The following is a 21654-nucleotide window of genomic DNA, read 5'->3' as shown; positions in this document are numbered from 1 at the left end:
ATCTTCTCACCAGGCTCTTCTATCCTCCACTACTTCCCAAAGTCTAAGTTCATATTTGTTGCTTCCATGGCATTATCTATCCTTCTCATCCTTTTGCCTTCAATCTTTCCCAACATCAAGGTCTTTTCCAATGAGTAATGGAGGAAGATGACACACAAAAGGGAGGTGAAAAGGGAGGAGGAGGAGGGAGGCATGAGAAGTCCAGAAAGAATCTAGACAGCCATGGGCTGAACCAAGTTTAAAGTGAGCATGGTTGATTAGGATGTTTCTTCATATGGAGATGGGAATGAACTCACCAATTAGAGAAATCAGTAGAGGTCATTAGAGGAGAGGTGGCTTCCCAGGGTTCCTATCTTCTGAATAGGGGATGACCCAGAATTGGGGCAAGGTAAACTAGAGAAGTCTACTTCTCACATAACACATCTTAGTCTAGACACTTGAGCCAGCTAGGTGGCTCAGAGCTGGTGGATAAAGAGCTGGGCCTAGAGTCAAGAAGACCTGAGCTCAAATCCTACCTCAGACACTAGATGTGTGACCCTGGGCAAGTCACTTAACCTGTTTGCCTTAATCCACTGGAAAAGAAAATGGCAAAGTACTCCAGGATCTTTGCCAAGAAAACACCGTGGACAGTATAGTCCATGGAATCACAAACTGAATGACTCTACAACAACAGCAACTTCCTCCATTCGAATGTAAATCTTTGAAGGTAGGGAGTGACTTTCTTTTTTGCTTGTATTTGTTTTCCCAGTCCTTAACACAATAGCTAGCACAGAGTAAATGCTTAGTAAGTGCTCTATTTATCCTATGAAATTGGGTCTACCACAGAGTAAGATTTGGGATTAGTTACTTGGGGGGCAGAGGGAAGAACTCCTAGGCTATAATGGATCTGACCTAAAGCAAATATGAACCTTCAGATCAACTGCGAAATAAATATAAACACCATCTTTCAGCTCCTCTAGAACAGGGAGATATCTCCAAAATCCCATGATTTTGTTTTTCATTCTGTTGGTTTTATCTGTGCCAAGATAGAGGTTCATGAAGAATTATCATTTAGTATCACAAAATTACAAAAGCTTCCTTACATAACGGGCATTTTAGCCTCCCTTCCTTAACGACTTTAGCAATTAATGATGACTTCAGTAACATTTGTAATACCTTTCTTTATATTCCTTCTTCCTTTGATCTACGAATATGAGGTTTTCCCAAAGGAAAACTTTTCTCAGCCTAATCCGAAATGTCCAGTTTCAACAAAGCTCGATTAAGAGACTCTTCTGTACAGAGCAAGAGGCAGCATGGTTTAGTGGAAATGGAGCTGGCCCTCTGAATCAGAAAGATCTGAGTTTAAGTCCTGGTTCAGACACATAATGGGTGGGTAACCCTGGGCAAGTCCCCACCTTTCAATCCTCAAGCAGTTCTTGAAGACTCTAAGTGACATCTTTCTGGTGCTTGACTTTGAAGTTCCTAGGTAGCACTTGAAGAAAAGGGTACGATAGGAAAAAACTCAAATGGTTGTGTACTCATCAAATGATTTCACTTATTTGCAATGGTGGCAACTACCAGAATCAATTTGCTTAGAGAAGTAACAATGGGCAGGTAGGATTTTTTCTTGTTTAGAGACCATTCATAGCCTAAAAGAACCTGCAAGTGATATTGCCATAAAAAAAAAAAAGGCATGCTTCACAAAACCCCCATCTCTGTTGACAACTGAGACCACTAGAACTGGTTTTCTAATATTCTTAATACTTCCTATCTGGGCCCATAGTACTGTTAATACAGTCAAATGAGGAAGGGACATGATGAGCCCACTTTCACCACCAAAGAACATTGTCTTGGGTAAAGAAAGTGCGTGAAAAAAGCCACAATCCCATCAATATTTAATGTTCATCTGCACAGCTTATTTTCTTGACTTCCTAAACTAATTTGCATAATTTGCTCTATACCACAGACTGCATGGGGACCCAACACATCACCCATTCCTGATTGCCACTCTTTCTATCCTCTTGCATTCTCAACATCAAGGTAAGAGAGTAAGGGATATGGGCATGATGTTGAGGGGGAAAAACAGTCTGAGGGACAGTATTTTCAGGATCTTCTAAATTAGTTCTTAACCTGGGATTCAGATTCACAAGCAGTCCACGGAGAGATTTCAAGCAGTCCATGAATTTCTTTTTTTAATATTTTGATAATTATCTTTCAACATAAGTAGTTTCATATGTAATCCAATTATTTTATTTTATGCATCTAAAATCATTATTCCATGGTGTGGTCCACTGGCTTCACAGACTGAAGAAGAGTCCCATGAGACCAAAAAAGTTAATAAACCTTATTCTAGATAATCACAGACCATTCTGTCAAAACAGTAGAATGAAAAAAGATAATCTGGGTATAAATTGTATGGGAAATGGGCTGGGCAGAAAGGCTATCTAGGTTATGCTAAGTGATTATTGAATCTGATAGCAATAATGAAATGCTCATCAAAGCAAGGTGGAAGAACAGCTTGCAATTAGAATTAAAAAGGCAAAAAAATAAGAGTATGTTATCAGACAAAAAAAAAGAGCTCTCCATTTCTACATATCTAAACTTGACAAGATACAGATGTTTTGAACAATACTCAAGTTCCATGAATTTAAATAAATATACCTCAGGTTGATCCTTTTATAAATGATTTTATAATGCAATGTAGACCCTAAAGTTCTTTCTACTTTTTTTTTTTTTAGGCAATTGGGGTTAAGTGACTTGCCCAGGGTCACACAGCTAGTAAGTGTCAAGTGTTTGGTCTGAGGCCAGATTTGAACTCAGGTCTGCCTGACTCCAGGGCCAGTGCTCTATCCACTGTGCCACCTAGCTGCCCTTCTTTCTACTTATATTTGCCCTCTCACCAAAAACCGTGTGAGCTAAGAGGTTAGAATTTTAAACATTAGTTTTTCTTGTTCCCAGTTTTACTTCTCCAAAATTCTTATCAACTAGGTTTGCCCCCTAGAACTCACCTATTGATTCTCTATGTAGAAGAAAAAAACCTAATTTTGATAACTTGAATTTTTATAGCACTCTAATAGCTTGCTAATTAAGGTATCACCTCATTTCATGCATGATAAAAAAGCTAGTCGCAATTAAGGTGCTTTTTAACCTATTATAGCACACTGCAACCTTAACAAATTAAAAAATTTCCAACAGGCCATTCACAATTGTCAATATCATAGTAATGGCACATCTGATAAGTATCAGCAAAATGAAGAAACATAGTATGAGGCTGAAGCATCCTGTTTACATGAAATTGGATGAGGTTTTAGGCCCTAAGAATTATGCTTTTTTTCCCTAGTTCTCCTACAGCATTCTTAAAGCCCTGAGTCTTTAGGCTAATGTTAATTTCCATTGCTGTGTGAATCCAACCCTTAGAAAAGACTTGTTCCTGCCTATAATTTCAACATAGGGACCAGAGAAAATGAAGTTTCACAGGGAGAAGCACATAGCTCTTTTCTTCCAAACTGATGTTCGTGCCTCTCATGAGATTCTAAACAGCACTGTATCCATTCAGAATGATTTTGAGTAAAACAGACAGCTGCCGTGGCAGCATTCTACCAACACAATAAAGAGGTAAAAACAAGAGCCGGGGCAATGGCAGGACCTCAAAGTGAAGCTAATAGACTCTAAATCATAAACATCCCCAGTTCATCTGATTCCATTACTAGAGAAGTCATGATAGATATGGTTCAAATAAGCCAATGTCTAGCAAGTTTCAATATAACAATGTACTTGACTTATTCAAATCAAAATTCAAGGGCATGAGAGTTCCTTTAAAAAATAACGATATAAAAATAACCTTGTCACCCAGAATGCCAGTCCATTTTACAAAATAGATGGAACAGGATTTGGTGGTAAGAATGGAAATCATTTCCAGAGAGAAACCTGCTTGAATTCTAATTAAACTCTTGGTATGCTTTCACATGGTGTACATACCTGTCCTCACCCATGACACTTCATCAGTCCTGACTCTGAGACTTTTCCCTGGCTGTCCCCCATGCCTGGAATGTTCTACCTCCTCATCTCTGCCTCCTCACTTCTTAAGTCCTACCTTCTACAAGAAACCTTTCCCGGTCCTCCTTAATCTTAGTGCCTTCTCTTTGAGACTGCTCCCAATGTATCCTGTATATATTTTGTCTGTATGTGGTGGTTTGCATGTTATCTCCTCCATTAGATTGTGAGTTCTTTGGGAACAGGGACTTTTTTTGCCTTTTGTTGTATCCCCAGCAATGTCTGGCACACATTAGGAACTTAGTAAATGCTAGTAGATTAATTATTTGATTGACAGATCAGGACATCGCACTCTGAACCGCCTAATTACTGCTACCATTTCTTCACAGCTAAGGTCCCTTTGGCATGGGTCCATAAGCAATATATACCCATAAGCAATATACACATGTGAAAAAAAGTACTGCTTCTTATATATTATCCCAGAATAATAAGACCCTTCATCTAAGCCAGCATTGTTTCCCAAGGCAATATTATTTCTGTGCTATTACTATAGTTCTTTATTATAGATGGAATATAAATCCAAAAGTAATTTCTATAAATCTATGCCAAACTCCCACTTGAATTCTGATCAAGATCAAAAGGTCTGTCTTCCTTATTCCCAAAAAAATGGTAATAAAAATGATAGTAGAAATGAGGTTACATTGGTCAAGAAGGAAAGATCCACCAGAATCTTAGGAATTTCTTAGCAGATGCAAAGATTAACTACCTGATGGCATATTTCATGAAACTGCATAAATATTCATTTATTTAGAGACAGAATTGTAAAGACTATGAAAACCAAACAGCTAACTAAAAAATGGAGTAGAAGGGTTTCCCCCCAGCAGCACTGATGTGGTCATTGTATTCTTCATACCAAGGTAGGGAGACAACAATTTGGACAATGACAACATCTTTTACACTTTTATTAATTAATTTGTCATAAAGAATTTTACTGGTTTAGCATTTTGAAACCTAACATTTTTAAACACAAAATGCAGAAACAAAGATATACCGATATCTATACTTTGGGTGGGACTAGATGCCCTCTAAGATCCCCCTTTCAACTCTGAAATTCTGTGAAGTTGTGACTTTTTTTCAGCCCAATGCAAAATATTTTTAAGAAAAAAAAAGTTAAAATGTAATGGGATATTTAGTTCTGATCATTATAAAAAGCCAAAATCATTTTCTATTCTGCAATACCTCTCCTTCTAAATCTCAGATATAGTACCATGCAAATATACCAAAGTGAAAGCAAGTATGGTGTTCAAAAAGCAATTATGTCCTCCATTTTAACTCATTAAGGAGCAGAAATTTCTGCTTATCAAAGACCAATCATTACTATATGCAGAACACTAACAACCCCAGCCACCAAAAATGGAATTTAACAACACTTTTATAATAAAAAAAAACTAACTTCATACTTGAAAAAATATGTATATGAAGTGCTTGTTTAGAAAAAAGTGTGAGGGTGAAAATGTGGTAGCAGGGTCATTACTCCAATAATAGGAATGTCAAACTGTTGCTGATTGTCATTCTTTCACAGTCAGGAAGACCTGAGTTCAAACTCTGACCCAAATACTTATTAACTATGTGACCTGGTCAATTAACCTCTCTCAGCCTCAGTTTCTTCATCTATAAAATTGGGATAATAATACCGCCTACTTCACGGAGTTGTTACAATGATCAAATGAGATAAAATCTGCAAACCTTAAAGGGCTATACAAATGCTAGTTCATTATTATTATTATTATCACATAGTTACATCTTATTATTGGAACTTTTAACAATGGAACTTTTAATAGGAGAATTACACGTCATCCAAAATTCAGTCTCTTGGAATAATGCCTTTTTTCCAAAATACTGTCAGAGCATTCACTAGCAGTTATTCATATTAGTCTTTCATTATTTAAAAAAAATGCTTCTAGGTACATTCTGTTGCTTCAGTTTCAACCAAGGTCATGGTTGTTCTCAAGTCAGAGACAGGGAGAAATAAGGGGGAAAAGTCTTCTCAAAGACATGGTCTTTGGATGGAGCAAATATTTCCCATTACGGAATTTACAAGTCATTATAACAAAAACAGTTTATACTGAAATCATGCCTTTCTAATTTTTTGCAAGCAATAGCAAACGTGTTTTATCCTCACAAAATCCTGGGAAGTAGATGCTATTATCTCCATTTTATAAATGAGAAAACTGAAGCAGACAGTTTAACTGACAGTTCCAGGGTCACACAGCTAATAAGTGTCTGATGCTGGATTTGGATTCAGGTCTTCCTGACTCTAGGCTTCATGCCCTATCCACTGTGACACCTGGTAACTCAAAGCATTCAGTGAAATGGCAAGAAAAAGGTGTTTCAATATCAAAGAAAATGACCAAATTCATTGAAAAATTTCTCATCTACATTTGAACAGCATCTCCTTGGTGCTCATGCACACATACAATTTTACACACATCTGAGGTAGCTGGAGGCTCAGTGGATAGAGCACTAGATTTGCAGTCTGGAAGATATGAATTTATATCCAGCTTCTGACAACTACAGCTGTGGGACCCTGGGCAAGTCACGTAATGTTGCCTGCCTCAGTTTCCTCACCTGTAAAATGGGGACAATAGTAGCACCTACTTCATAAGGTTTTTGTGAGAACCAGATGAGATCATTTATACAAAGTGCTTTGGAAACCTTAAAGCACAACATAAATGCTAGCTATTAAAAAAAATGCTGTTTTTTTTTTAGCACCAACATCTTTTTTTTTTTTTTTTGTAAATCATGGAACATCATAGTCTCTAAGGAACGAAAATTGCAGATGACCTATAGTGCAATGGAATGATTCATGGTGGGCGAAAATAGAATGCAGCATTTTATCCATATTGCCCTTACATATAAGAAGTGGCATAAGAAGCTCATTTTGGAAATGATAATTAGAAAAGAAGGTCAGAGGACCACATACTACCAGTGAGGGATTGCAAGTGAGGGATAACAGATGGGCAACCAAAGGCCTTCACTGGTGCCTATGGAATCTGAAAACACTGAGAGAAGGGCCTTGATCATACAGGAAATAGATCCTCCTTGGGTGAGTCAATGGTCAGACATGACCAACAATTATGTAGGATGACTAGGTATATGGATAGGTTGTAATCTGCACGGATGGAGGAAAGACTTACAATGATGTGATCATGAATCCATTGAAAGTACTAAAGTACTGAACACAGAGCCACCAAGTTTCCAAATTTGTATAAGTTTATCATTGAACCCAAGGCAGCATATTCAAGTATCTATGAGGAGATACATGGCCCTACTGCATCACTATTCCCTAGGCTCAGTGAAAGCAAATTCATGAACTTTTTCTTTATTCTACATCTGTTTTTAAAGCCCAAAGCTTTTATAATAACAATGAACTTGATCAGGGCACCAGATTTTGTCAACAAATGGACAAAAATAAGCTAAGACTTCTGGGACAGCATAATGAAATCAGCATCAACTTCATGCCTCATGATTAATTCTGTATCCCTTGAACTCTATTTCCCTTATTAATTATTCTAACCAAACACATTGTAGTTACTCAGTGGATTAGCTTGAAAATCAATTCCCAGATAAATTATTTTTCACACCTGGAAGAACTTAATCAAGTAATGACTATATTCTTAATCAGTTCAGCCTTGGCTGCTCCTAAAAACTTGTCTCCAAGTAATATGCTGTGCTTAAGATACAATTATCATTGAGACTTGATAAACCATTTCTCATAGTAACAAGACCTTTCTAAAAAGACCATAGACAACTAAGAGTTAGTCTTCTCTTCTAGCCTCCATGATGCATGAATACCCTCTACAAAAATACCATCTTCCTTCTTTAAATGTATGACACTGGTCAGAGCTTAATAGAAAAAAAAAGTAGTTTGTCTATAGCAATAAGAGGCAAGAACAACCTTTTGTATGGTCACATAATCAGGGAGGAAGGAATGAAGGAAAGAAGCATTTATCAAGCATTTACTCTGTGTCTGTATTAAGTGCTGGGTACATAAATACAAGCAAAAAGAAAGACAGTCCTTTGACCATGAGGAGCTTACATTCTAATGAGGAAAGACGGCATCCAAAAGGGAAATGAAAAGCAAAGAGAAGGGGGAGGGAAGAGGAATAAAGGAATCCAGTGCAGGGACATGGTTTTGATATCCAGAAAGTCAGAAACAGGGCTGGGAAAGGAATGAAGGCAAGCCAGCTTCAGCCCTGCACAAAACAGAGGCTCCAGGAAGATTCACCAGGGAGTTAAACCCTCTGTATAAGAGGCCACAAATAGTGTGAAAGTAGGTATTCTGTAGGGTTGTAGAACAAAGGCACGAGAGCTTAGTCTCAGCCACAGAAAATGGAAAAAAATTCAAATCAATTTGGCTATCTCAATGGTATTAAAGTGATATTGAAAGAAAATCAAACTGAAGTCTTCCCTCACTGAATATGGCTCATGGAGCTGCCTGAGGAAGTGAAAAAGGAAAGAAGGATGACAAGTCATCAACACAAAATGACTCGACATGCACGGCCTCTCATGAAGATCATTAAAGTCACTTTCCCAGAGAGTCAGAAGATGAATTTCTCTACAAATAATTATCTAGTTCCATTTCCCTAAGATGTTCCATCCTGCCTTTGCCCCACCCCCATTCATAACATCTTCAATTTCCAGTCTTAGCTATGGTAAATCAACTCTGATCTGGAAGGCTCTAGCATCCTTGTCGTAGTAAAAGGGTTTGCATCTAGGTGTTTATTCTAATTTAGTTTCTGAAAGGTAACCCAGTAAGCCTTTTAATTATAATAAAGTTTCTCTTTATTGACACAGAAACAATATAGTTAAAGACTATGTGACTTAGCATCCTTTTCTTCATATCCCTATCACATAAATAATAAAATAATAATATACATGATATTAACAATTAGAACTCCTATTTCTCCTTTAGGGCTTACAAAGCATTTTTTTTTGTCACAGAAACCCTATCAGATGTACTATGCATGTGTTTGCCCTGAGCTAGTTCAAGTATTAAGTTTGAGATTCAAACCTACGTCGATTGACTCCAGGCCCAATTCTCTCATCACTATATCATGCTGCCTCTGCAGTTTCATCTTTTTCTTGGCTACCATTCAATTTTCCTCTTCTCTGCTATCTTTTTCTTGAAAAAGATGGGACAGTAACTGAAAACAACATTAAAGGTCATAGTTTATCATTGTTATCTTATACAACAATGTCACAGAATTTCATGCATTGGATAGGAGGCTGAACTAGAAGACTGCTAAGATCCATTCAAATTCTAAAGGTCTGAATTATCACTATTCCTTTCCTAATGTACTTTTTTGATTTTCATAGACTAATATACTCCTTAAGAAAAGTGACCATGTTTTTGCATTTCTTTGTATCCTCACTATGTAACACAGTAAGCACATAATAAGCAATGAACAAATGCTTATTGATTGAATCACTATATACTTAGAAGGTAACACTTGGCTTCACTGAAATCTAAAATTAACCTTTAAACAGTATCCCTGACAATCTTTTAGGACCTCTTTCCACATAGATTACACACAGTTTGGATGACTCTTCCTGGCATACTTTAGCTTGTATTTCTCTTCTTCTATTTGTCATTTTGAGTTCATTAAGCTCTACAACATAGATAATTAAATTCTTTGGAATACATAAAATCCTGCAAGACCTAAGTCATTTATTGCCATCTACAAAATTCTGGTTCCTTTATTATTTTAAATATCACTATGAAAATAATCACAAACTTTTCTGTTGAAAACTTAATTGCAGTGGTCACACACACACACACACACATACACACACACACACTGCTATATGGGCAGCTAGGTAGCATAGTAAATAGAAAGCTGGGCCTGGAGTCAGGAAGATTTACCTTCCTGAGTTTAAATCTGGCCTCAGACACTTGCTACCTGTGTGACCCTAGGCACACCCTATTTGCCTCAGTTTTCTCATCTATAAAATGAGCTGGAGAAGGAAACAACAAACCACTCCAATATTTTTGCCAAGAAAACCCCAAAATGGCATAATGAAAAGTCAGAAAAACAACAAAAATGCTGCTAAATATGGTTGATCTATATGTGGTTATAGATATATATTTAGATATAGATATATATATAGTGATGGTTGGTATATATCTATCTACACGTACATGTGTAGATAGATACACACATATACACTACTATATATGGTTGATATATGTGGTTATATAGGTGGTTGATATATATGACAATATATATGTAGTTATATGTGGTTGATATATACAACAATGATATATATATACACGTGTGTGTATACATATATACGGTTGATATATATGGTTATGAATTATATATATATATAGTTGATACTACAGTAATTAAGATATGTGTGTGTGTACATATACGTATCTTTGACATATGTATATGGGTTTGGGATAGATTGATTGATATATTGATATATCTATGGCAATGGTTGAAATATATTTAAACATATGCATATGTATGTATACACATATGTGCATGAGTGTGTGTGTGTGTGTGTGTGTGTGTGTGTGTGTGTGTGCGTATCTATCTGCCTAAGTGAAAACATCTGCCTAATTGTAATCTGTGCTTTGGTAGATGAAACCTGCCCAACAGTGGGGGGTGGGGGAGTGGGTGGGAATTCTTAAGGAAGATGAAAAACAATGAAACAGGGTAGATGGGAACAAAATAAAAACAAACCTTTTTATAAAGATAGTAAGTTTAAAGAGATGAAGTCATTAAAAAAAACTTTGGAAGTTTAAAAGGGAGATTTTTATTAGCCTTGTTGTTTTTAAACTAAATTGGTATTGGGAGATTTTTAATATTAACTTGACTGATTTAAATGTCCCAAACAAGTATTATCTTTGAGTCCTGGCAGTTCCCACATGCCAAATGACAGATATTGAAGCCACAACATATCATGGTATAATTGAAGCAAAATGACTAGGAATCTGTAGGCTAGTATTTTAATTGTTGCTATGCCTATGATTTTTTGAGTGACCTTGAGGGACCAGTCACTTAACCTCATTATCTTCTTACCCTTTGCCACTATTTGTGATTACTCTCCTCACCCCATCCTACTTCTGATGGTATTCAAGGACTAATCTCAGGTGAAATCTTGTGGAACAAGAGTGGAGGAGGAAGAAGAAAAGGTGGGTGACATATCATAACCATTCCCCTAACCCTAGTATTAGTCTGATAGGCAACATGCGCAGTCCTATTCATCTCTCTACTATCAGACTCTGGTCCACTTTTCTGCTCCCTCCCCAAATATTACAAAGAAAAACCCAGGACAGTTTTAGTCTGGTTTTCCTCTGAAACTGAGATAAATCTTGCTATATTCCTTCATGGAAATTTAAATCTTTTAAAAGCATTAGAGTATGGGGAAAAGTGAAGAAACGGTCATCTGTTCAAAAGTAAGAAGATAGAGAGGGTGTTACTATGGAAATATTCCTAGAACTAGAACCAGAGGGCCCAAGTTCAAATCCAAGCTAGGTATGACCTATGTAACCTTAAATATTTATTAAGTGGCTATTATGTGCCATTATCTACTGCTTCCACTTTGGATTTCTCTCCTTCTCCAGCTGACTTGAAGCACAGACTACAGTTTTACAATTCATTCATTCATTCATTCAATAAATCCTAGTTCAGTACTTCTCATATAAGTGACCTTAGAGGGCATGTCTTCTAACCACCTCATCAAGCATCATGTAATCTAATTAGATCATTATTAGATCATCTCATCTGATCCCCTCATAGATAGTTAGTTGGCAAAGTAGACTGGAGCCGGATTCAAGAAGACTAGTGTTCAAATCTAGCCTCAGACAGTTAGTAGCTATTTGATGCTGGGCAAATCACTTAACTCCTGTCTGCTTCAGTTTCTTTATCTGTAAAATGATAATGATAACAATAATAATAATAATAATAATATAGCACTAACCTCTTATGATCATATAGATGAGTAAACAGATCCAGAGAAGTTTTATAACTTGCCCAAGGTCATATAGGTAAATAAGAAAGAATCTGAGCCTAGGATCTCAGCCAATTCAATATGCTTTACGTAATGCATTCAATTCTGTATGCAACTCCTATATAAAGTTCTGAGAGTTATACTGAATTCTGAGGAGGAAATAAAGTATAAAAATAACACAATCCCTGCCCTTTAAGAGCTTATGATCTAATAGAGGAATTTAAGCCTTAAGCAAGATGATCTTTAAGGTCCTTTTTGGCTCAAAATTCTATAACCTGATTCTATGACTTCTAGATCTGAAGTGAAAGTCATCTACATTTCAAAGAAACATCCAGACTCAGTGAATTTTCTGGATATTTCATCAAAAGAACTGAGGTAAGAGTCCTAGACCAGGAATAAGATGCAATCTCTAGGGGCAGGAATTGAGGAGATATGGCAATGATTAGAGATATTGCCTATTTTTGAACCACCAGCTCTGGGGATGTAGAGTGAGATGCCTAGAGAGAAGAGTGGTCATAGAAGTGGCCAGAATGGACAAAACAGAGGTTTATTCTATCCTTTCCTTTTCCTTCCCTTTCCTCTTCCCATGGTCAAACTGATCACTGATGCCCTCCTTTAAATTAGACACTGTGATACTGAGAATCAAGAAGCAGGTTTGGGTGAAATGGACCCAGGAAACAGTAGTATCTGCCAATAGAAGGTGGAAAAAAAGCAAGAGATCCCAGGCAGTAGCACCTAGGAGGTAAGCAGAATTCCTGTGGCCAACTGGGACCATAATTCAAAAGGGAGGTTATAGACAAGGGATATATTTACCCAAGAACTAAGGAGATAATAATAAAGTATGTAGCTGCCCTTTATGAGTTCAAGTTACCTGACCCAGATGAACTACATCTTTAAGAAATGAAAGGACTGGCAGCTGTAATTACTGAGATGTTGTCAGTGACATCTGGAAGACCATGTGAGAATGGGAAAAGGTACTACAGACCCGGGGAAGGGCAAATACCCTGTTTTTCAAAACAGGGTTAAGAATAGAATGTTCAAACTACAGATCAGTGAATTTTATTTTAATTCTTGGCAAAATTATGGAATGCATTATTTTAGAAAGTGGTTTGCAATCACTGTGAAAAGAAACGATGATCAAAGAGCTATCATGGCCACATCAAGAACAGGTCATGCACAAGTAAATTGATAAATCAGGGGAATGCTGTAGATAAGGTTTACCTAGATTTCAAAAAGGTATTTGATGCAGTTGTTCATGTTATTCTTATAGAAAAGATGGAAAGATGTGTGCTAGACAATAATATACTTAGATTTGTAACTAGTTGAATAGCCAAACTCAAAGAATAATAATTTTTTGATATCACTTTGAAAGGATGTCTCAGTAGACTGCCTAGTTTTTGTTCCTTTGCTTTTGGACATTTTTATTAATGAATTAGATAAAGGCACAGATGCTTTCTTTATTAAATTAGCTGTTGACATAAAATTGAGAAGGATAATTAACACACTGGATGAGTTAGGGTCCGAAAAGATCTTGACAAGCTAGAACACTAAACTAAATGTAATAAGATGAAGTGTAACAGGTACAAGTGTAAAGTCTTACATTTGGGTTCTAAAAATATCAGCTTTATAAGTACAAGCTAGGAAAGCCATGGAGTTTGTCTGAAAACTATTGAGGAGGTTGTAGTGGATAGCAAATAAGAGTATGATATGGTAGCCAAAAATAAATAATGTGATTTTGTTCTGCACTAATATAACTATGGTTTCCAGGAATAAAGAAACAAGAGACCCTCTTGTTTTGGATGATATAGAATGTACAGCGGAGGGCAACGAGGATGGTGAAGGACCTTGGCCAATTTCTTAGATGATTTGAAGGAACTGGGTATATTCACCCTGGAGGTAAAAAAAAACAAGGGGAACATGATAGCTGTCTTCAAGTACCTAGTACTATGCCTTATAGGGCATAACAAAGAGGAGGGAGTAGAATTTACAAAGAAGTAAATTTGAGATTTCCATGTGGAGAATCTCCATAATGATAACAATCATCTAAAAGTGGAATAGGTTGCCTCAGGAAGTAGTTGATCTCCCCTTATTGGAGGTCATCAAGCAAGGCTGGAAGACTACTTGTCTGGAGAGTTCTAAAAGGGATTCTTTTTTAGTTATAGGTTGGATCAGATGATTGCCAAGGTCCCTTCCAACTCTGAAAATCTATGGTTCTATGATACATCAGAGATATAGGCCAGGGACTGCCTATATCAGCTACTTATTGCCCCTATGTGTTATTTGCTATTCCATTCTGCTAGCATGTCATGGTTTGTATTTTCTCAGTCTGTTAAAGAACTCTGCATAACAAGCATCTAAAATGCAAAGTTACTAAAACCTACCCCTATGGCCTATTTCTCTAAATATTCTGAGGGTGTATTTCATTCGATCACTGCTTAAACTGTCATTCATTGGTCCTTGAATTAATCATTTCTTAGCTCAAAGTGATCTCTAAATTATGAAAAAAGGTGCAGCATCAATTGGATGTCCTTGAAATGTTAATCTTGAGCTTGGAATGGAAGTGAATAAGTTTCCTCCTGTAGCTGGTTTAATATATGCCTAATTGCTTCAACATTTTTCGTCAGGAAGCAGATCCTCTAAGATTCCTGTGCCTTTTTAGGTCTCCAGCCACTAAGAGGGGCATTTTGGTTTGAAACTGAAAACCAAAATTCAGCAAACTGAAGACACTGAAAAAATTCAAATCAGGAGATCTTTTTTTTAATGATGATTTGTTCTTGAAATCTAACCCTCAAACTGAGGAACAGAAGATGATTTAAAAAGGAGAATATTAGCTGCCCAGATTCTTCAGTATTAAATGTGTCAGAATAAAAGTTAAGTAATGCTGAAAGAGTAAAACACTTTGGCATATGTAGTCATCTTGTTGAAAGTCTCACACATATGGGTCAGGTGTGGTGGTGGTACCCACTTGTAATCCCTTCTACTGGGGTAGAAGAAGCCGGTGGATCTCTCTCTCTCTCTCTCTCTCTCTCTCTCTCTCTCTCTCTCTCTCTCTCTCTCTGTCTCTCTTGCAATCAAGGTTAAGTGACTTTCCCAGGGTCACACGGCTAATAAGAAGTGTCTAAGACTGGATTTGAACTCAGATTCTCCTGACTTCTCCAGGGTTGCTACTCTATCCACCATGCCACCTATCCACCCTGTTAGAACTCTTAAACTCGGGAGTTCTTAGCTTCATTGAGTTATACGGATGTTTGCACTGAGTCTGACACTAATATGGTGAATCCACAGAAGTAGGGGGCACGAGGTTGCTTATGGAGTGGTGTGGCCCCAAATCAGAAATGGAACAAGTCAGTTTCCATCTGCTCAGTGGTAGATTCAGTATAAGTGGCTGGGGTACTTCAACCCTGGACTAGATAGGGAAACAGTCTTAAGAAAATTAAAAAGTCATGCATATTCCAGTATAGAATACATTTCAACCTTGAGGCTAAAGCCCAGCATGAATATAGATGGAATATGTGACTCAGCAAGTTCATACATGTATTCAATTTTCTTCCCTTAAGCTTGTTAGAATGTGTTTCTTTCACACTATTCCCTCCTACCATTTCCTTTCAATGGTAAACAACACCTGTCACATCTATTTCATTCTCTCTACTCATACCAAAAATGGCCCAGTCCATGCCCTCATCAACCTTGCCTAGACTATTTCAATGGCCTCCTAATTTGTCTCCCTGTATCCGCTCTCACCTTTCTCCAATTCATCCTCTACCCAATAGCCAAATTGATATTCCTAAAGCAAAGGTCTAACCATGCCACTCCTCTAATCAAGAAGCTTTGACAATCCTTCACAGGCTGTCTCCCACATATCTTTCCAGGATGAGTACACATTACTTTCACTCTACACATTATTCTACACTCCAACCAGACTGTCTTATCTGCTGTTTCACCCACACAATATTCCATCTCCCACACTACACCTTTATCCCGAATCTCTGGAAGATTCTCCCTCACCTCTGCTACTTAAGATCCTTCAGCTCAAGTTCTACTTCCTTCAAGAGAATTCCCAGGCTTTCTTGAATTGTTAGTCTACATCTCACCTCCAAAGAAGTTACTTTGCATTTATTTGTATATAGTTTGAGCAGCTAGGTGGTGCAGTGGATAGAGTGCCAGGTCTGGAGTCAGGAAGACCTGAGTTCAAATCCAGCCTCAGACACTTAGTAGCTGTGGGCCCTGGACAAGTCACTTAACCCTGTTTGCCTCACTTTCCTCATCTGTAAAATGGGCTGGAGAAGGAAATGGCAAACCCCTCCAGTATCTTTGCCAAGAAATCCCTAAATGGGGTCATGAAGAGTCAGACATGACTGAAAAATGATATAACAACAACATTTTGAATCTACTTACCAGTGTATATGTTCTTTGCCTTCAATTGAATATAAGCTCTTTGAGGGTACAGACTTTCACTTTTGTATTTATATCCCTAGCACTTAGTGCTTAATAAATGTTGTTAAATGATTAATAGCAGTAAATCACTAGGTCATTTTGGGTTCAATGACATGATAGTACATCGTATGTTGCATATTTGAGATTTAGTTCAGAAACCAGAACTAAACATTTTAAAATGAGTATTGAACCTTTATGGAGTAATAAAATAACTCATTTTTTCTTGTCTTCTTTGGTTTCTACTTTCAGATAATTATTCTAAATTTTTTAAAACTTACTTTTCTCTTCATTAGCATACAGGTAAACATGTTTTCAGGGTAAAAAATCACTTATTAGTAATATAGTAACATTTGGAGAAATTCCTTAAGATAAGGAATTTCTTATCTTAAGAAATTTCCCACACACACCCCCCAAATGTGAGATACCTGTTATGCCATTTCTGAAAGAACTGACTTCTCTGGACTTGATGTTTAGCCCTTCCTTAACCTAATGCAATTGCTTGATCCTTTGATCCTTCTGAAGGTCACCACCCACAACCCGTAGTATCTTCCCATTAAAGAGAAAGATGTGGAGTGTGTTGGCAAGAAGACTGAACTTGTAATTAGAAGTCTTGGGTTCCTTGGTGAAGTCACTTTAGTTCACTGAGCCTTAGTTTCTCTATATAATTAAATAAGGATAGAATTTGAATTCCCTCCTTTATATGGTTGTTCTAAAAGAAGAATTTTGTAAACTGTAAAGTGATATATCATTTTGTATTTAGGGAAGCTGTATCTTACTGGCTCACATTTTGTATTTGTATTCTTATACCTAAAACAGTGCCTGACACAAAATCAGTGTTTCAGAAAACCTTGTTGACTGAGTTATTCCATCAACAAACATGTTTGAAGTGCTTATTATGTACTGGACACTATGCTATTAGACCAAAAAAAAAAAAAAAGAAAGAAAGAGTAGTCCTTGCCCTCGGGGAACTTACATCCTAATAGGGGAGACAATGTGTGCACACAAGGGGTATAAAGAGTAAAAGGAAAGTAATCCTTGGAAGGGAGGGTACCAGCAGCTAAGGGGACTGGGAAACGCCTCCTACAGAAAGTGGATTTTGAAGGAAGTTAGGCATCCTAAGAGGCAAAATGAAGACGGAGAGCCTTATAGTCATGGAGGACAGTCAGTGCAAAGGAAGAAAAGCATCCTGTATGGACAGAAGCAAGAGCAAATTATCACTGTCAGTTTGTGTTCACTGGGGTCAGAGGACCCAAGGTCAAATCCCATCTCAGCTGCTTACGATCTGCATGAAAGTCATTTAGATTTCCTAGGCCTCAGTTTCCTCATCCTTACGATGAAGTGTTTGGACCAGATGACCTCTGAAGTCTTCTGCTGCTAAATATGTGATCCTTTGATGGGTAGAGATGTCAATAATAACTAATAGTTATGTAATAATATATAATATGATAAATAATATTTCTATATTATATATAAATAATAATAAACTAATAGTACCATACCTGAAAACGACCTTAGAAATATGTCACAGGGGAACAAACTAAGACTCAGGGAAGTTTGTTAACTTATCCAAGGTCATACAGGTAAATAAGTGGCAGAGCTGGAATATGAACCCAGGACCTCTGCCATCTTACTGTGCCATCTACTGTATATACCATCTTGGCAACACCATTAGTTAGAGTTCCAATTCTGCGTCCCCTCCTCCACCTTTGATAGCCCGATCTTTCTGATGCTTGACATTTTAAATAGGGAAACAATGAAATTAGAGATGAACAATGTCATGAGCTATATCAAAGTCAAGCAAGCAAAAAAGGAAAATCAAATACATTCAATGTGAAGGGATCTTTGAATATGCAAGAAAAAAGATAAAAGGGAACTTTTTCTTCGAAATTTTAAGATTCTACTCAATGGCAGATGCAAGGGGATCAAAAGGAGACTGCTTCAGAGCTTGGTTGAGAAAAGAACGGGATGACAGATATGGGACAACATGTACACTAAGTAAGATGCGGTCTTCTTTTCATCCAAGATTTTCAAGGAACTATAAAAAAATGGAAAATGCCAAAATTATAAATACGCCTCTCTTGCAGTCGGTCAGGACCCTTATTTAGAATGCTTTTCTTCATTTGTAACACATGTGCCTCTATAATGGCTTCCCAGTTTTGACACTGGTAGAAAATATGCATCGTATGTCTGCAAAGTCCAGTACGTTATCAGAAACCCAGGCAGTTTTGTGATGGAAGGGAAAGGGGATCCAACAGCATCCATAATTCCCTCCGGCAGCTGGCATTTTATAACAGAGTTGCTCCCTCCCTAAAGGCCAGTGCTCGGAGCCCCTGCGGGAAGCTCTGGTGATGCTCTAGGAAAACATATTTCACTCTCCCAGGAACTGTTATTTTAATCATTTAACAGTCTTAATAATTTAATATGATAAATTAGAAGCATTAAATAATAAAAAATTGAACTTCCTTCCTAAAGAAAATGTCGAAAAGATGTCGAAAACAAAAAGGACAAAGACAGAAGGGGGGAAATGGGTCAAGACTCAGGATGTATATGATCCCCTTGACTCAGGGTATATACGATGGTTTTTGCCCACAACCTTGCATTTGGGAAAATACTTACCATGTTTATGTCATATATGACAGCCTATTTGGATTATTAAAACCAGGAGGCAATGTCTAACAATATACAGTGTTTAACAATATATTACTGTGTGGCCTAAGAAATAGTAAACTATTTTTTTCTGAAGTTGAGGTTGTATAGAGAGAACTATGAAGTACGGGTCAGGAAAACTCAATTCTTTAAAAAAAAATAATTGGCAAATTTGTCCTGCTGTAATCAATCTTAAAATAATGATAATGGGTGCATTGGCTCTTATGTAGACTGATAATAAAATACCTGGCATTTATACAGTACTCTAAGGTTTTCAAGGCACTGCCCATCATAGTCATAGAATTCCAGAGCTAAAAGGGACCTTAGAAAGCATCTCATCTATACCAGCCCTATCTAACTGCTGAAGAAATGGAGGTATCTAAGTTCTTTTAAAAAGCATTAGCCAAGTGCAAGGTAAGGGGTCTGACTATAGAGGATGAACAGAGGGTTCCTTTTGTGTTTGTGTGTTCAAGATATCACTAATTTATCAAATGTTGACTGCTACACTAAGGGCTTAAATTCAGAAGGCCTGGGTTCAAGTCCTGATTCCATCACTACCTATTAAGACCTTCCTGGCCAAGTCATTTACCCTCTCTGGACCTTAGTTATCTAATCTATAAAATGGGGATAACACACATCCACACTTCATTTATATATCACGTTAGGGTTTATAAAACACTTTCCACACAACAAGGATATAAAGCAGATAGTGCAATTATTATCCCCATTTTACAGATAAGGAAACTGAATCTTAGAAAGGTTAAGTGACCTGCACCTGTTCATAGATCTAGAAAGCCAAGTCCAACACTATTTCCATTAATCTTCATTGCTTCTCTGCACACTTCACCAAGTTATCATGTGGACAGAATAATATAAGTGATGAGAAATGGTTTTTTAAGTATAAAGGGCTATATGAATATAAGGTATTAGTATTACTAGCAATTCTTATATTATTAAAAATTATTCTGTAACAATTAGTATTATTACTATATTACCTCATTTAGACCCAAGAATCTGATTTATTATTGAAGAAAAATAACTCACAACAAATTAAAAGAGAGGATTAGTGCCTATCTCTTTTTGTCTCCTCTAATCTCCATATATTTACCAAATTCTCAAATTTTGCTCACATATTTAATATTTCACTGAAGTCTGCACTCCTGTGAAATGAATATAGAGAAGCAGGAACATCTCCAGCTCTGGTGGATTTGCATTATTAGATCATGGCAGAAGTAATTAAAGAGTTCTTTTCATTGCTTTCTGCAGGAGATGACTTGTTTACAGGCCTTATGGTAGCTCACCACATAAACAGGTTTGGTTATACTGCTCTTTCATCCACCTTCAGTCAGAACAGAAACCTGGCAACAGCACACAGTTCAACAGAAAACAGAATGGTTTTGTAGCAAATAATTCTTTTTTTTTTTTAGACAGATGCACAGTCTTGCATGATGAAATACAAAACAGTCAAGGCCAGGGATAGATAACAGCATTATAACACTAGACTGTAACTAGAAAAATTAATGATTTATTTTTAATGACACACCAATAATTTTACATTTGGTAGCTGGGAAACAGGATTATGTTAATGCTTTTCTGATTAAACTATACTTTGAAATAGCTGAAGCTATTACATCAATAGAGAAGGAACAAGAACATTCTTCACCTTCTCACTTCTAATCATCAGGCTGTCCTGGTAGCAGCTAGTATGCCATGTCCATCTAGAAATAAAAAAAATCACAGGAGTTGCTACCTTATTCTAACTAGCTATGAATGGACAACCTTGGAACTACACACGTCTGTTTGAATAAACGAGTGCCAATTTAATACTTATAATACAGAAATTATTCTGTATTATCCCATGAGGTAAGGAATCTCTCACTGTTCCTTCCGCAGAGGACAGTCCTTTTAGACCTAAATTCAGGGCAACTGCCCATATCTTCTCCTGAAATCAAGGACAAGAAGCTGTGTGCTCTCAGGTAAGGGACTTCTTTTTCTTCTGTTTGCTCATATTTACCCTCAAGCACACGCACAAACCCACAATCAGTAGGCAGGCAAATTATCACAATTCTTTCAAATAGAAAGCAGTAGGACAGAAAGGATATCTACTTACGTCTCTTTCTATCCTTCAGTTATCAAAATAGCAGGAAGCTTTTAATGTTGACAATTGAGATATGAAATTCTAGTACAAATAAAGAATGAGTTAAGCAAAGGCATTAAAGCAAGGATCAGTTTTTAAAATTATTCACAAGCAGCAAATACAAAAAAGAAATTGGGCTTTCAAAACTCTCTTCAGAAATTGCTCTCAAGCATTATACTGTAAATTAAGCTACAGGTAAAAACCAAACATGAGGAAAATACAGTACTGCCATTGATTCTTGCTTTTGAAGGGCATAAGTTCTCAAAATAATCAGGAGAAGGTTATTTCAGTTAAACAGAAAACTACTAAGTTTTGCCTTAAGTAAAGTGTACAGTCCCAGAATAAAGTCCACCTGGTATTCTTACTGCTAAAGCTTCATAACAGCCATAGTAAAGGGGTAGGGAGGGGAAAGATACTTATTCTTTTTTTGTCTCTGCTTTGGA

General features: G+C 36.9%; 1 protein-coding gene across 1 annotated transcript in view; it reads right to left on the bottom strand.

Moving 5' to 3' along the window:
• Positions 1-21654, bottom strand: part of LOC114049459 (ryanodine receptor 2) — an 811539-nt gene that overhangs the window by 662050 nt on the left and 127835 nt on the right. The window lies entirely within an intron of this gene.

The sequence above is a fragment of the Vombatus ursinus genome, unplaced genomic scaffold, assembly GCF_900497805.2.
Source record: "Vombatus ursinus unplaced genomic scaffold, bare-nosed wombat genome assembly UNPS02014798.1, whole genome shotgun sequence".
Classification (NCBI taxonomy): domain Eukaryota; kingdom Metazoa; phylum Chordata; class Mammalia; order Diprotodontia; family Vombatidae; genus Vombatus; species Vombatus ursinus.
This window is presented reverse-complemented; position numbering and strand designations above follow the sequence as displayed.